The sequence below is a fragment of the Protopterus annectens genome, chromosome 7.part0 (assembly GCF_019279795.1).
Source record: "Protopterus annectens isolate FY-2018-M chromosome 7.part0, PAN1.0, whole genome shotgun sequence".
NCBI lineage: Eukaryota > Metazoa > Chordata > Ceratodontiformes > Protopteridae > Protopterus > Protopterus annectens.
The window spans coordinates 377551648-377570028 of NC_056739.1; positions in this window are offsets into that span (position 1 = coordinate 377551648).

Here is an 18381-nt window from a genome sequence, read left to right on the forward strand (position 1 = left end):
CTTCTAAGGAGGAATATGGGGCAAAAACATGGACAGCTGAGGGGTTTGCTAACTCCCTCTTATACACACACGCGCACACACGCGCACACACACACACACACACACACACACACACACACACACGCACTCACGCACTCACGCACTCACGCACACACACACACACACACACACACACACACACACACACACACACACACACACACACACACACACACACACACTCAATCTCTTAGCACAAGAAATCCAGACAAAGCCCGCTATAATGTTGGCGACAAAGGCCCAAAACTAGTGACACATTTAGAAGGATGCTAGAATAACAGGATTTGTGTTAGAATGCATTTTCTAAAGGATCGGGAGTCTGAAACTCAAATACATGTCATTATTTAGTAACTTTAATCTTTAGCTCATCCCAGTGATTTGTCAAATAAAAACATTTGTAAGGAACAGACTAAAAATATAAGGCAAAAATCTGGACATTCTGTGAAAATCTGTACAGCTGAGAGGTATGACACACACATGCATCACCCTACATCCTTAGAAAGTGGATAGAACAACAAGATTTGCATCAGTATGCATTTTCTGAGGATATGAAGTCTAAAACTCAAATGACTGCCATTATTTTGCAGAAAAAAAACACAATTTTATGAGAAACAAACCAAAAATATGAGAAAAAATCTGGATAATTGCAAGATATGACCCCGCCCCCTTACATACACCCCTACCCCCACTTACACACAAACCCACAAACACCCCTACCTCCCTCTTACAAACACACACAGAGCTACCTACTTCTTACACACACACACACACACACACACACACACACACACACACACACACACACACACACACACACACATCTGCCTAGAAAAGAATCCTAGAGAAATGCATTCACAGACAACTTCTTTAATATCTACTCCAGGAAAATCTTTTCACCCCCTCTCAACACGGATTTAGGCCCCACCACAGCACATCCGCAGTCCTTGTAGCCTTCACCCAGACTATAGCAGAGGGAAGAGATAACAATAAAGTGGTGTCACGCATATTCCTGTAAGGCATTAGACACCTTCTCCCACCCTAAGCTTCTTACTAAACTAACTGAACTCAGTCTCTCTGCATTCACTACTCTCTCATTCTCCAGCTGTTAGAGGGCAGACCTCCTGCTCACCTTTCTTACCTATCCAAACAAGAGAACCCCAAGGATCCATCCTTGGCCTCCTTCTCTTTAATCTTTTTACTAACAGTCTCCACTCTGCCTGCTACACCTCATCTCTGATCCAGTACACCGATGATTCAACTCTTATTACACTCTCAAACAAACCTACCAACCTTCTCTCCCTCACACAGAGTTCTTTCAACACCACTGAACACTGACTAATCAATAATCAGCTCACCCTGAACCTAAGAAAACTAAGCTCCTTCTTTTCCTTCCAAAATCTATGTCCAACCTTAAAACTTCCTCCACTCTCTCTTCCCTAGTCAACACCATCATTCGTGCTGATGCCCATACCAAACTTCTAGGAATTACTATTGACGATCAACTGAAATTTGACCTTCATTTCCAACACTCTATCAAAACGACTAATCAAAAACTCGGTCTTTTGCATTGAAACAAAAAATTCTTATCCATCACCTTGAGGACTTCACTAGCTCAAGCCTACCTCCTCCCCAGCCTATTCTATGCTTCCCCTATATTCACCCACCTCCAAGAAAATCTTTTAACTAAACTTGAACAAACCTACAACTAGATAGCCAGATTTGCCTGTACCCTCCCTTACAAATCCCATCACTGCCTTGCCCTTAAACAACTACAGTGGCTTGAATTCCCTCAACTACTCCAACTTTCACAGCTACAAATGACACATTCTCTACAAACCTGCAGACCGTCTTCTCCCTGTCTAACCTCCTACCCCCATACAAAACTTCACATTCTCTCTGTAGCACTGACCAACAGCTATCTGACACCAACTGGCCTAACAAAACAATAGGCAGATTACTTTATAAATGCTCTATATCTCAAACTTGGAACAAACTCCCTACCACTATACGTTTTATCCAAACTTCATTTCATTTCAAAAGAAAATTGAAGAGCTACCTTGTAAACTCTCCCTCCTGCATCTGTCACCATCCTACCTAATCTTTACTCAACCAATCGTTAGAGCATAGCAATTCTCCTCTCCTGACTCTAAAATAACTCTTATTAATACCAACACCGTGGTACCTCAGCTGTACCCCTGAGCAATGCTCTACCTAAATCTCATCTGTTCTCTGTCATTACTACTATACCTCCCAATCCCCGCACAGCTCCATTATTTTAATACTTTTTACTCTCTTGACTCTCCTAAACTTTATTTCCCACCACTCTACCTCTAGCCCTCTATTTAATACCTCCTCCTCCTCTCTACCAACTCAGTTTAATCATTTAAGATATTTTAAGGCCTTTTCCTTCCAATGACCTATTGTAAATCTACATTTTTCTTTACTACAGGTTTCTACCTCTTGTAATCTTAGGCTATTGTCTTTGTAGCATTTATATGAATATTTATTGCTTTGTACTCTTATTTAATATATGGCATGAATGTATGTAGTTATGCATCCAGATTTACATTATTGCAAGTTAACGCTCATTAGTTCTTTGTGTGGAGCTTTTCTCATCGAGGCTCCATTGAAAATGGGCCACCAGCACACTGAACTAACTTGGTTAACAAAATAAATACATAAATACATTTTCATCAGCTTGGAATTCTTATTGCATGTGTTTCTGCATACGTTGTCTTTTATAGAGGCACAAAGTATAATCTTTAAAAATCAATTAATGCAGAAAAGCACAGATTACTTAGGAATATGTAGGCTGAAGTGATTTGTATGTAGCATCTTACACTTAATATCACTTCTTAAATGTTGAACTTTAATTTTTACTGTTCTTCAAAATCAACTTAGTGAGTGTATAACAAAAACTGATGTGTCTTATAGCATCTTTTATCCATCATCACCATGCTGACTGAAATCACTTGTAGCTAGTAGGGGTATATGTATATATCTATATAGGTTTACTATTGGGAAACTTCACTGGTCGACCAGTCACAATGTCTACCCGAAATGCAGAATACATACCACTGAAAAAATGGCCGCATCAAAACTGAATACATTGACACCCGTAGTTTGATGTATTCAACATAGCAGGAGGTGATGTCAGTCACCCACGATACGCACCCTAGAGTACTGTTACACTCTCTAGTGTCACTTCTGCCATCTATACGAGGCTTCACTTCTTTAGTCTTATAGCATCTTTCTGCATTTTCCTTTCTTGTGCTATGTATCTGTCATTATCACGCTGTCTGAAATCACTTGCAGCTAGTATTTGTATATCTATCTATCTATAACATATCTATATATATATATATATATATATATATATGTATATATATATATATATATATATATATATATATATATATATATATATATATGCATATATGTATTTATATATATTTATTTATATATATGTATATAAATATATATATATATATATATATATATATATGGTTCCCCTTCATAAGACTGAATTAACATAAGCCTGAAACCAAAAGCCTGAAAATTCAAAAGCCTGAAAACTCAAAAGCATGACTCTCAAAAGCCTGAAAACACAAAAAATACATATACTGACACATAAACCATATTCATTTCCAGTAAGTATAAGCAGGGGTGCAACCCCCCTGCACCCCTTATGTGGGGGGAAAACCCCCCACACCCCTGCTACTTAAATATACCAACTCCAAGATTGCACTTAGTGTAATGAAGTGCAATCTTGGAGTTGATATATTTAAGTAGCGGGGGTGTGCGGGGTGCAGACCCCACATGGGGGGTGCAGGCAGGTTGCTCCCCTGCTTATACTTACTGGAAATTAATATGGTTTATGTTGTTTAAAGTCAGTATATGTATTTTTTGTGTTTTCGAGCTTTTGAGTTTTCAGGCTATTGAATTTTCAGGTTTTTGGTCTCAGGCTTATGAGTTTCAGGCTTTTGAAGTTTCAGTCTTATGAAGGGGAACAGTATGTATATATATATATATATATATATATATATATATATATATATATATATATATATATTATACCTAATTTTGGCACAGTCTTATATTCATATGCAAGCAACTTTTTGCTATCAGGCTGATAATTTGTATTAAGACGGACCTGCCATTTGTAATCTGCATTTTTTTTTTTTTCCCCAGGAACTCAGAATCTTCCCCTGGAATTGCACACTACTTGGCTAAGGGTGTAAAATATAAATTGCTAAAAATGAGTACAAGAGTTTTAATACCTGTATAAAACAATTGTTAGGATAAAGCACAAAGTCACCAAACTAATACAAAAACACACAAGGCTGAAGTCCAAGCACCTCTGGAACAATGTTCAAAAGTTCAAATGAGAAGAACCACAAGTTGAGAAATATAAAAACACCAAGTATTTAATGATTCCAGTAACTTTCGTTTGAACAAGTTTCAGACTTCATCAGACCATCATCAATTCATCAATTTATTTGCTACTGGAATCATTAAATACTTGATGTTTTTACATTTCTCAACGTGTGGTTCCTCTCATTTGAACTTATGAACATTGTTCCAGAGGTGCTTAATTGTTAGAATAAGTTTACCATCAAATGTTCAAATGGCACAATGTAAAACGTTCAAAATATCACCTTTGCAAAACCGCTTTCTGCATACTAAGTAGGGCAGAATGTCAAAGTGCATTTAGTGAAAGAATCGCATTCACAGTTTTGAAATTTAGTTTTGCAGTTCAGTACTGAAAACCACTTAACCTAATGTTTTTTGCTGAAGGATAAGCCCCCCTGCAACCCCCACCCCCATATGGGGGTTGTGCCCCCACAACCGCTGCAAATTACATATTCCAACTCTGAAATTGCACTACAGTGGGGATAAAGGTAATTTCCCGATCCACACTGTACTGCAATCTCTAGTTGAAACATTGACCACATATGTGTGAATGCACAGTGTCATTTGTTGTACTGAACACTCGCACTAGTGAAGGTCAGCAGTAAGGGAAGCAGCCTTATGATGTTCGACATTCACATGTTTGCAGAAACTTAATTCAAAACTCCAAAAAAACAAAAAAGTCAACAGGAGAAGGATAATGTTACTCCGATGTTTATTTCCACAACAAATGAACGCTATTAATACAACTTTTGCGTTTTTGTCCTGTGAGGGACTTCATCAGATAAAACATCAATATTAACTTCCAGCTTTTATACATATGTAATTAGTACCCTAACCAATCATTGCTTCCGTTTAATTCAAATATAAATAAACTTGTCAAATTCATCAAAAATTAAAATCATACCCATGTTGTGATAAATATTAAATATTTAAAAAATCATGTCATTAAAAAATCTTATTGTGGTTTGTGCTTAAAACTCTTTATAATGTGTTTAAAAATGTATATTAGTATAAGATATACTTAAGCTGATTAAATACTATGTATTCTTTTTGTCATAAACTTAATTCAACATTTTCATGGTAAACCTTTAGAATATTATGTATGAGGCAGCTTTAATGGCATAGAGAGACAAAGCCTTGATTATGATCCAGGTCAATTGAGTTTACCTAGCAGCTTGCATTCCTGTTGGAACTAGCATGAGGTAGGAGCAGAAAGACAAGGTTTAAATCTGCTTACCTACCATTGGGAAAAAGGGAGGAAAATGTGTTTGAGACACACACTGTGGTCGAATCCATGGTTAAAACAAAGGATAACAAAGGGTGCTTTTTCTATAAGCTGAGCTAGATCAATGGATCATGTCATATCGAGGTGTGACTGTGCATCACAAAGGGCCATTGTATGCCATCCAATTGGGCTGTAGAGAGTAGTCACATAAAAGGTACATCCTTAAAGAGAAAACCCTATTTCTCCTTGTTCTTGATGGTTACATTCCTGATCTGCTCAAAATTCATCCCCACGGAATGTATGAGCTTTTGGGCTCTCACCTAGGGGAAACAAATGAGCCAATAGAAAAGTTTTATTATCAGAGGAGGACCAGATGATACAATGGTTAGATCGTGATGTCTGTTTGCATAGACATGTTTGGCAATTCTTTGGGTGAGCCTTCTTGAAGTCATAGCTATTCCATCATAAAATGTACATCAGAAAGAATACTTAGCCAAATAAAACCACACTAGCCAAATGATAGTTGTGGAGAGATTTTCTTCCAATGGTTCTACCTAAGATGGAACAATAATGAGGATCGTTGTGAAGGTAAGTGCAGTAAGTGAAGGTGCCAAAAAGTAAGTACCTTTCTTTTTAATAACGTTATCCTGGTTTGAATCCAAACTTGGGAATTCTGTAGCACTTTAAGATTCAGGTTCCTTTTGTTGTTAAATACAAGAACTTGTCCCGCCATCTGTTCCACAGCTCTACAGGACAGTAATTTGATCAAGTTCCTAGAGACCGTTTCCTTTATTTTCCCAGAACATACTCTGCCAATGATTACCATTTTCCTTCTTAGAAAAGGGCACATTATCAGAGCTGTCTTCAGCACGAACTTGTAAAGTCTGAAAGGGACATTCCTTTTCAGATTTTGTATATAGACCCTGGCTTAAAATGTTTAACTAGACTTGCATAGTGGTGGAACTTGTCACCCTTTAAATGATCTTCCAGATATACGTTTATATGCTTCAGTGAAGGACATTGATTATGAGAATAGATGTAGATACTATGTTCTATTTGTTGCAGGCATATCTGAAGAAGGCTAATAACTAAAATAGTATTTTTCATGATTCAGTTTTAAGTTATATTTAATATGGTTATTACTTCTGAGAACAGGAATTTAAGACATAACATTAACTTTAGTTCTGAAATGTATAAATCCAAACTTAAATATATCTTTTGTACTAAGAGAATAGCTATAATATGGAATAATATACCATCCAATAAAATTATAAGCCATACACAACGGAATCAGGGTTCCTTGGAGGCCTTTTCGCGTGATCACTGTATAAGTTCTTATTAACCATGGCTGTGCTGTCTATGGCATATATGGGATGTGAGCTGGTATAACTGAGTTAATCACTTAATGAATTTCTATAAAACCTGTCCTTGTTTGTTGCCTTAAAAACTCATAATTCCAAAAATGTAATATATTTAGAGCTCTAGGAATAGGAACCTTTTAACAATTAAGTGTTTCCTTTCAAATTAACAATAACCTCATTTAACATTTCAAATTTGCTGGTCAAGTCAAATGTCCAACCAAATTAAAGAATTTCCAATCACCAGTCTTCTAAACCAAAATCGTTTTCCAATAACTTAACACTAAATTAGAGAAGCTGTGGGCTGTGTTAAATAAATGCATTGATTGTTTGATCAGAACTTCATTTTTAAATGTTTTTTTTCCCTGGGTCTCAATGTATTATATTTTTTACATTTAGAGGTGTGCATGACAACATACGTTATGAGACACCAGAACAATTATACTGTCTTTATACCATCTTCCTAATGTTTGTGCTATGCTTGCCCAGGGTCTCATGGTCCCAGCTCTTAAATTAATGTTGAGCAATCATTGGCCAGAAGAGTAACCCATTCATTTTTTAAATTCTTGGCCAGTGCTTGTTGCCTAGGTGACACATCTGCTTTAGTGTTTCCTTCTCATTATTGAAAGTAACCTCACCTACTTCCAAAATTCAAATTTAGTGTTTGCTGTTGGTTCTGACCACTAAAATTCATCTTCAATGCATGTTGTCAAGTGCTATCCTTTCTACCACTTGAATACACATCTGTCACTCATCTTTTAAAGGGTACTATAATTGTTAGAGATAATGCCATTCAGTGCCAACATTTGGTGGTATTAATGTTCTCCTCTTATTTTTACTGCCATTTTATGTTCTCTGTCCATCTGGATTGCTTCTGAATACTTTGCTTTTACCTATTTACCAAAGTTACCTATTGTCTGAAAGGGTATTTTAATTTATGCACGATTATATTGTATTTATATTTGGTTCATTCATCGTGGATGAAAAGGGTCTGAAAAGTCAAGTCAACTTTCCCAGTTATCCATTAACGAAATATTGTTTGTTTGAAAGAAGAGAATGTTAAAACTGTGCTGCAAAAATACTTCCATTCTAATAAATTTTGATTGTAAAGGAAAAAAGGACTACAAGGCAAAAATTCTATGCATGCAGTATTAAAGATTTGTTTAACAAACATGTCTATTTGCAAACTGGTATGTGTCCTTGAGTTCTAGCATATTTAAGTACTCACAGATGCTGCACAATATTTAATTGGGGAGAGGGGTTATTCACAAACACAACAAAAACAGCATTCAGAAATCTGTTACATTAAGGCTGAGAATGCTATGTTCTATTGTTCATGAGCTGCAAACTGAAATGTATCTACTATGGTCCACCTTATGAATTGTACAAGAAATGCAGCTTAATGAGTTGTGTATCAAGTTAGCTGATTTTGCATTTTAAAAATGGCAGCTGTGCACCAAAATTAAATTTGCAAGTAGTCTGCTAACATATTGGGATATTTATTTAATCTGTGAACCCCTTAACTCCCCAAATGCTACACCTGTAGTGTGATTAACATAAACTTATAAAAAAACTAAATTTTCACAACTCCAAAATTATAACAAGATAGAATAGTATTACAACAGGCATTTATACACGCTCAATTGCGCAATCCAGTCACAGTAGGCATGTTGCACCCACAAATTAAGCAAACCAGCTGAAAATATAACCTTAAACCTCTCATTAGTACAAAATCCATTGAGCAGTGTTAACAGCTCCACTCACTCCCACTTTTCATTCATTGCCAGGAAAAAGAAAGGGGAAACGCCAGCCTTGATCTCAGAAGACAAAGTCTACATACAACCTGAATAATAACAGGAGAAGGAGGGAGGGTTTCCACAGAAGCTTGTGCCAAGAGAACTTAGTCACCAACCTGCCCCTACTTAAATATCCCTGCTATATTTTACCCCACTCACCTCATATCCCATTCGCCCCCAGATTCCTTCTCACCTACCATAGACTTAACTCACTTTGTCCCTCTCCCAAATATCTTGAGTTCCTAACAACCCTGACATGATGAGGGTTGGGTATTATCACCATCTGAAAGCGCATGTTATAGATACAAATGTCTGCCTGGGAGAAAGCCTCCTTTGTGTCTGAACCCTTATGCCACAAACACATAAACATACAAAAACTGCAGTGTAATCAAGTCTATTTAAATACAGTTAAACTAGGTAACAAAATCACCTTAAACCATTCACCAATAAAAAGTCCACAACTACAGACATTTGACACCAAGGAAAATGCTGAGCCCCTGAAGTCTGTTGACCCCCAATAACCTCTACTTTTCATGAACTAACTTGATTTGATTGCCCAGTAATCAGTACAACACATGTATGCACTGTACAATCCAGGAAACCTTGTGAAAAACTCACCTCACCTGAATTGCCTGACAAACCAACAAAACAAACATGCATTCACAACAGGATTAACATCAGCTAAAGCCCATATTTATACTACCCCTCTGAACACCTTCCCATTTGTGGTATTTAACACTGATATTTAAAACATAACTAAATCTGCTAGAAGAAAGAGTAGCACATCTGGTACCTTGCATGCATATATTGCACTGAGCCCACAGCCACTGATGTACACACACTGGCATCCCAATGACATGACCACATGCTGCAGTGACCCTTTTGCCACACGGCCACCAAAAGCTAGCTGTAGGGCCTAATCCATGCACTGGATAACCAGGAACAACTGTAAATGACTACACTTCTAAAAAAAACATCTATTGATAAGCAACAACTCTTTTCAATTTAATTAGACTGCCATGAACAATAACAAGCTACTATGTTACCCAAAAAAATATCAACATGTCCACTCTGGTGGCACAGAACTAAAGCCCTAACTACAGCCTGGTCAGCCAGGACTCATTTAGTGTCTTGGCAAATGATGGAGCAGCAGGAGGGCTGGGTGTGTCTGTCCCAGGTCAGGCATGATTCAATGTTGGTAGCTGCTCTCAGATGAAGCAAGCATGGGACAGGGAGTGGGTACTGCATCTGAAAAAAAACCTGCCCAGGATAGGAGTGGAGACAGCCAACCCCCAGGACACTTATGATCCATGACTCACCCCAGCAGTACCTCAGTATGTCTGGGAGGGGGTAGGAAATATGTTGGTCGACCCATTGTGGATTTGGGGCACTGGAGATCAGGCCAGGAAAAGTAATACTCCAAGTGGGAACCAAAAAAAAAATCATCTACAGGTAAGTGACCACTCTGTGGCTTAATTAGCTAGCTGGTGCCTTCAGAACAACTGCTTTGAGGAATGAAATCCCTGCAGCATTTTATTGCTGCACAGTAACAAATAGTGCCTGTCTACAACTACTACCTACGTCTATTTTTATACATTTTTTTAACAAGCCCTGCCTATTGAAATCCACATAGCTTGTCTCAAACAAAGAAAAAGAATGGAGAGAGAGAGAGATGGTTATTAGTTTCCTAATACCTTTCCCCTTTCTACCCATGCAGCCTGATGCTATTTTTATTTATACTTGTTTTATAAACATTATGAGCACAAAATGAGTGTCTGCCTTTAAAATACTGTCTCCACTAAACTACCCACTCCAGATGCAAAGAATGTTAACCAACAAAAAGAAAGCTACCAAGTCTAAAATTCCCATAACACACCACTGCTTCATCCTAGAATAAGTTCCTTAACTCAAACCCTAAAACTAAAGAAAATGTTTCTTACCTCCCTCACAACCTTTACCACCCCCTCATCTCACTGCTACACTAAGCCATTGAACACTTAGATGCCATCCTGTACAAGGGATCTTTGACAGTCATGCTCTTCCTTTCAGAATAAACCTGCCCAAAGAAAACGCAATAAATGGTCTCCCCCTATTTGAATATCCCTGCTATACCCCACACTTATCTACTCGATATTCTGTTTCCCTTAAAATGTTTTCTTACCCGCCCTACACTTAACTTAGTCTCTCATACTTCCCTCATAGCTACCTTAAGTTCTTAGATTCCCAGACATTTACCTGAGAACAAATCTAATTTGCCTTGTTTTAACAAGTGTAAACAGTGAGTTTCATTTGGTCATGCTTTTCTTTACACTGCCGGATGGTTTATATTAATGTTACACATTTCAGTTTAATGTTATGAGCAGCACTTCTTTGTATGTATTTTTTCTTTTAGAGTGGCATATACATCTATCCTGCCATTTCTCAAAACGATCCACGATAAGGTGCAGCACAATATTTGCTTTGAGATCTCAGTGAAACTTGCAATGTGTGGTCACACCAAAGTAACAACACTCAATTATGGCAGAATGCTGCTGGAAGTTTATTCAATTTTTCACTTCTTCCCATCCTTTTGTTAAAGTATATTCAGTGCAAATAAGCACTGAGCACTAAAATGCTTCTTTGATTAAATGTATTCAATTAGTAAATGAGGAAGTGACTTCTTCCTTTTTAGACCCTTTCCAGCCATGCATGACAAGGGCAACAAGTGCAAAGGCAAATGCGTCATATATCAACAGGTTTAGTGTAGCCAGTTAATCAGCATGTTTTTAGGAAGCTGTAGGAACTTGCACTACTCAAAGAAAACCATACAAAGCAAGAGAGAACATGGAAACTCCCAAATACAGGAAACAGAGGTCAAGAGTGAATCCTCAGCCCTTAGTTAAAGGGCAGTAACCTTAAGCTCTGTGCTACCATGCTGTCCACTGTGGTTGTTGGTTCTTCCAGAAGAAATTACAATATTTGATTCAAAGCTCAGATTATACTAACTCAAGTCATTATGTGACCTTGTTCTGTTTGTTGTCACTGCTGTTAAACATGCTAATTCTTTTGAGCATGCCTTATGTAATTTTGTATCTCCTCATCTCGATATATGAAATGTTACTAAAATTAATTACAGCATGTCAGGATCCAAACATATTCCTATAGGTGTACACCTGACATATTCAACACCATCACTGCCTTACCCATTCAGCTTTTGCCTTCCACCCGTATGCTGAGTTATCCCTTGCCACTCTGTTTTGCTTCATTGTGTGTAGTCAGCTGGTTGTTCTCCATTCATGACCTCAATAGTACATCACAAAGAAGTTTTCGTCTACCATGACTTAGCCAGCTATAACAAAGATAATAAAACAAATTATTTACTTTGTGCACCAACTTAAACTATTAATGATTGCTCCAGTATATGTTTTTTTTTCAGTAAAGCCCATATTATTAATCTAATGCAGGATATTCTGTAACCTCAATGCATTGTTCAAATTCTTATTTTCCTTCACTGAAGTATAAACTTCAGCACTTGCACCTGAACATGTTTGTTAATTGGGAAGGCCAGAAAAGGTGAAATATTTCTTCCTATTAGAAAATGCTCTCAAGAATGAACTTGTACAAGTATTTGAAAAGTGAAAAACATGTTAATAAGAAAGGTTTTTAGGGCTTCCCAGCTCAGGAGTTAAAATATTGTATTTTTTGCATTACAACACTTGCGGGACTTGGTGAATACCTTACTTCCCTTAGGTTGGAGGTTAGTCAAAATGATCCTTTCTGTCAGCAATGGCATATTAACAGTTACATAACTACAATATTCATTCCCTTGTGCTCTCAGATATCTGAAATAGTGAAACACATGGTCTATGAGCAAACAAATCATTTCTTTGTCATTCAGGATTTAAAACACAGGGCAGGATTCACGAAGCCTCCGTGTAAGAGTTATAACTCTTACACGGAGGCTGCAATTAAACGGAGTGATGTCAGCATGCTCTGCATATTCATGAGAGCATGCTGAATCACACCTAAGTCCAACACGGTCCGTGTAAGACATTTGGGGGCGTGTCCGTAGGTTGAGCCCTGCAAGCGGACACGCCCCCAGAAGTGTAAAAGTGCCCAAAGTAGACACCCACAACAGAGCCCACGGAAATGTGAATAAACACAACACAACACATGCCCCTACAGACTATGAAACATAAAAGAAATATAAATAAACATGTCATTTTTTTTTAAATTGTAAAAATGTTTAACCGTGAGTGCTGCTTTATGCGTGCCCGTAGCGCAGCTACAGTTAGCAGTCAATGGGAAAGCATATAAGAACTAAATATGCAAAATAAGCCAAGAAGCAATAGCGTAGCGGTAGAGATCTCGAGCCCCCACAACACCATTTTTTTTGTTTTTGCAAAATAAGCAGGAAACAAGTCCCTGACAAATATGTACACATAAAACCGCAATATATGTAAATTGTAATGAAATAGCCCATTTATATTGAAGAAATGTGAGGTAACAAAAGACTAAAAAATGCCAGATGTGCCCATAGCTGAGCTACAGTTTAACAGGGTGAGTGCATGTGCCCGTAGATGAGCAGTGGTTTAACTGGTGCAAAATGAGTGCCCGTAGCTGAGCATAGGTTTAACACACTAAATATATGTGCCCCTAACTGAACTGAGCGGAATATGCGTGCCGATAGCCAAATGAGGCTTAAAGCAGCGTACCCCATTTGCGCAGAGCTGCGCACCGCGCAAACAAGCTAACAGACGGGCAACGTTGAGCAAGCCGTATCAAAACTGCCTTTACACAGACACACCCCTCAGCATGTCTAGACAGTCATGAAAAATAAAAAGCAGTGGTCAGGTTCGAACCCAGGATACTATACACCATAGTCAAGGTACAGAACCACTAAGCCATGACAGCAGTACCTAGAAATGCAATAATAGCTAATATATAGGAATGAATACAAACTACAGCATGACAATGCAGGTTTACTGAAGTTGATACAATTCCAAAATGGCCAATCACAGATATGTGCGGAAAACGGACTATATAAGCCCCATAGGCGGGAATACACAGCATAAACGATTGTAGAACAGACCTGCAGGCAGAATGTCAGGTGTAGGAGAGGGTAGTCGCTGAGCGCAGAGGTGGGGTGTTGAGGAGTCCAGGTACATGGCCTGGCTCCTAGTCCACAATCATGAGGCCCAACTCATGCAGGGCCAGGTCCTCTGGGGAGCGTACAGGGCTGAGGCATGGGACCGGTTGGCTCATGAACTCACCAGTGCCACAGAGATTCCAAGGACAGGTGAGCAGGTCCGTCACCACCATGCGGACCTGAAGAGACGCAAGCAGGACCAACTGAACCTTTGGACCCAGGAGGCCCGGCAATCACCCAACGCCCCACCACTGAGTAAGTAACAATTAATTATGTATGTAAAAAGTTAAACTAGCTGAAATTATGGAGATGTGTATTCCAATATTACTTCATTTATATTACAGCTGCAGGTGTCCGCTGCGAACCGCAGAGCCTATGGCGATAGGCTGGTGCGGTTGCGCCACCAGGCAGGTCAGTAATCCACTACCACTAACTGTAAAGAAATATAAAAGTATGACAGTCAGCAAAAGAGTGCAGTGTAGCCAGTAAGGAATAGAATCTGCAAGTAACAGTGTGAAAGTGTATGCAAGTATTGCTTGATTACAAGAGTTCCCAGCCTGTAAGTGTAAACTAAACATGAAACTGTCCAACATATATTCAGAAATAAAAATGCCCTGCCTGTAAGAAAATAGTACACAACCTGCAGCAGGATTTAAAGTATAGCTGCAGACGATGATGAAATCACATGTGTGAAATATATCCTTGTGGAAATACTGAAACATGACAGAAGTGAGACTGCTGGAAAGTATTGTAATAACTACTGTTAAAACATGTCAATAAAGCCTAGAAGTACCATCCTGAATAGTAACATGAAAGCAAGTGAGAGAGTGTGAGAGAGTGTCATGGATCCAGCAATACAGTAGTAATAACCCCTGAATAAAGTATGCTGCAGTCAAGACAGAATTAAATGCATGTGAGACTCAGAACCAAACAGCAAAATCTGTGCAAAGTGTTGCTGCATGTGGAATGTGTATCCCAAAATCTGGATATGTTGCTCCCAGTCTGAAGTACACAGATAGGATGATTGTCTGATATACCAAATATCCACACTTGTCTACATGTATATAAAGCAAAAGGAGCAGGTTGATGTATCTGAACAAAGCTCGATATGAATGTGTATGAAGAACACTAAAATGTATATTGATGTTGCAGTAACAGTCCTATCAGCAAGGTGAAGTAGTTAACATATAGGACACTGTAGTTAGAACAGTAGTGTGTATATAACTGTAGCTATTAGAAATGTACAGCATATGTATTGGTATTCAAAGGTGTTAATATTACCTTATTTACCCCACCCTATAACCAACTATAACCCATTCCACGTGAAAATGGTATGTGCAATCACAATTAACACCCCTGGACGTTTGTCCTGTTGGGCCATATATTTGCATGTCTGTTGATGCATCTGCCCTGTTCATACACCCACACCTGATGGCCTGTTGCCATCAATTATCCCTGCATGTTGTTGGACTGTGTATTTCTGTTCAAATTATGCATGTGTTATGCACGCTGTTCAATGGTGTGAATACCTGGATGTTTGGTTAATGGGAATACTAATGCATGCTGTTACAACTAACTGAATGGTATTATATGTCACTAACCCAAACTGTCATGACATAATGCAAAATATAGAACGACAGAGAAGGCGGGTTCCAGCGGACCCACCTCTCCCACCTCAGTTGGCGAGTGCACCTGGCACTAGTGCCGAGTCCGGACCCTCCTCCGGTGGCCCTGTGCCACCTGCAGGTGGAAGCGCTGCAGGGGATGGGGCTCGCCCCCCTCTGCAAGTGTGGCCGGAGGAGATCCACCTCTCACCCTCCGTAGCGTCCGGACTGTGGTGCGTAGGGAGATTCGGGACTCTGTCCTTGAGCCCCTACGCCAGCTCGAGGCACGGGTGGCACAACTAACGGGCATGCCCATTGCTCTGCCTACACAGCCCCCAGCACAGCCCCATCCTGGGCAGTGAAGGAACAGTGGCAACTGCCTATGGGTGGGGATATCAGTTCCACTGTTGCCATCTGTGGGCTCATGGGCTCTGGACATCCCAACCTCCGTCCCCGTCAATTGTGTAACCCCCCCACATGTGTCATACACCGCCCCTGTATGCGTCTTGTTTGTCTTTTCTGTTTACCTACCCAGCCTACCTCCCCAGCTGAACTGACTTCCTTCACCTGACATACCACTCTTACCTGAAAAAAAAAAAGGGGCACTCTGTACCCACAAAATAATTACGCCCCATACATAGCTGCCCATTACGCACACATGTCCACTGGACATGGAACCTATCAATTACAATTGGCTGTACAACAAGTATTATTGTTGTCCTGACACCTCTCCCAGGGGTGGAAGGTTTCAAATGTCACACCAAATTACATACATATGCACAGCTGTTGCTGCAGAAGAAATGGGCAGCTATTCGCCTTACCTACATCCCTCTTGCACATCCCAAGCTTGTTTCCCTACTGTCTTACCCTCCTCTTTGTGACCCCTTTTTCACCACTTTCCTGTCTCCCCATTTTCTTTTCTTTCAAAGAAAATAGCGCGGGTGTGCGCCAGAGTAACACTGTTAAGCGGTTGTAACCGGGTGTGCGTGGAGCTAACCACCAGTGCGCATGCGTGAGCTCTGCGCAAACCAGCGCTAGCCCGGTTACAACTGCTTAAAAGTGCCTTAGTCACTGTGATTGACAGGTCCTGTACTCAGTTCAAAAGAAAAATAAACTCCCACTGTCAGTCCCGAACCCAGGACCTTGGAAACACTAGTCTGTACAACCTACCACTAAGCCATGACTCTTATACAAACACATTGTGCTAAAATAAATATAACATGTAAACGTAGGGATGAATGTAAAGGGAATATAGGATGTGTAGTACACAAAGCATGCCATTTAAAATAAATGTCACAAACAATGGATATCCATAATAGTAGTGTGTGAAAAGAAACAGCCATGCTAGTTGGCAGCCTGTAGATAATAAGGTCAGTTAAAGTACATAGATATATGTATGCATATGTACATATATATATATATATATATATATATATATATATATATATATATATATATATATAGATATACTTGTAGGAGTCAATGTGCATACACACTTGCTACAGGGAACATGAAAGAGGAATGGAGAACTGTGAATATACAACACAGCCTGAAGCATGAGAGAGATACTAACCTTTACAGTCACAGAACACTGTCCACAGCATACCAGCATGGTCCCCGCCCACCCAATCTGAAAGGGCAACGCCTATCACACATACCCTTTTATAGCACTGACCTGAAATCACAGTGAGAACTGCAATCAGTACACAACCAGCTGTATGCAATTAGCAAATGCTGGCCTTCAATTGGTGCAGAGGCCATCACGTGGACCTATGCAAATACCTACAAAAGCATCCAGTGCTAACACTCCCCTCATGCAAGAAATTAATTGCATTGTCTGTAAGCAGACAGAGAGAGGCCGAGAAGTGGAAGTGGAAGAGAGAGAGAGAGAGAGAGAGAGAGAGAGAGAGAGAGAGCACCAAAATAAAAAAAAAACACACTGTGACTCACCCTACCCTGAAGCTGTCAGCAGTGACAGTAATAGCAGCAGCAAGCAGAAGCTGTGGAATGCAACCAGCTGCGACATACAGAGGTAATGCAAAGTAGCAGGTTAACAGTGTGCATACTGTGAACCCTCCAAATGTGTCATAGGTCTGTATCCATAGGTATGTCCATGTGATATGTTGTGTGTACGTAGTTCCAACAAAAGGGGATGACCACACATCACATGTCAAGCAGTCATAGGCCAGGATCCTGGTAGCATGTGTCTGTGCGTTGGCCTAGCAATGGCTGTAGTGACTGCTTTGAAATGTCAGCCAGGCCCCAAGCCAGGATCAGCACATCCCAAAGGCACACTGGCTGGGAACAAGTGTCTGCAGGTACCTGATGTCACTGCACATGCATCCCATACTGCAGTACCCCATAGCATAGCACACCAGGCCCATTATGCATATGATGTGGTAATTCCCAGGGTCAGTCAAGGTGTCCCCTTAGTGTTGTGGGACTACTGCTGCTGTATGCCACTGTCCAGGTACATATCCTGTAGCACGGCCAAGATAAACCATCAGTGTTACATGCGATGGTATGTCCCCTCAGAGTGCTGGTAGCACACATCCAGGGGGACCACAAGGTCACAGTGATGCTGTGTGTTCTCCTCCGGTGAGGGCGGCCCTCACCTGGACATGTGCAATGATAGGGAGGTTACACCCAGCTGTGATAAATATCTGAAAGGTGAGGGAGAGGGAGGGGGGATATGTGCACCGAACATGTCTGTAGGAATGTTGCCAATATGCGCGTGTTTGGTGAATGTTAAGTAGGTGTGGCGTAACACAGAGCATATTCGAGGCATGTGGTCCGTATGTGTAACATAACTGAAGAA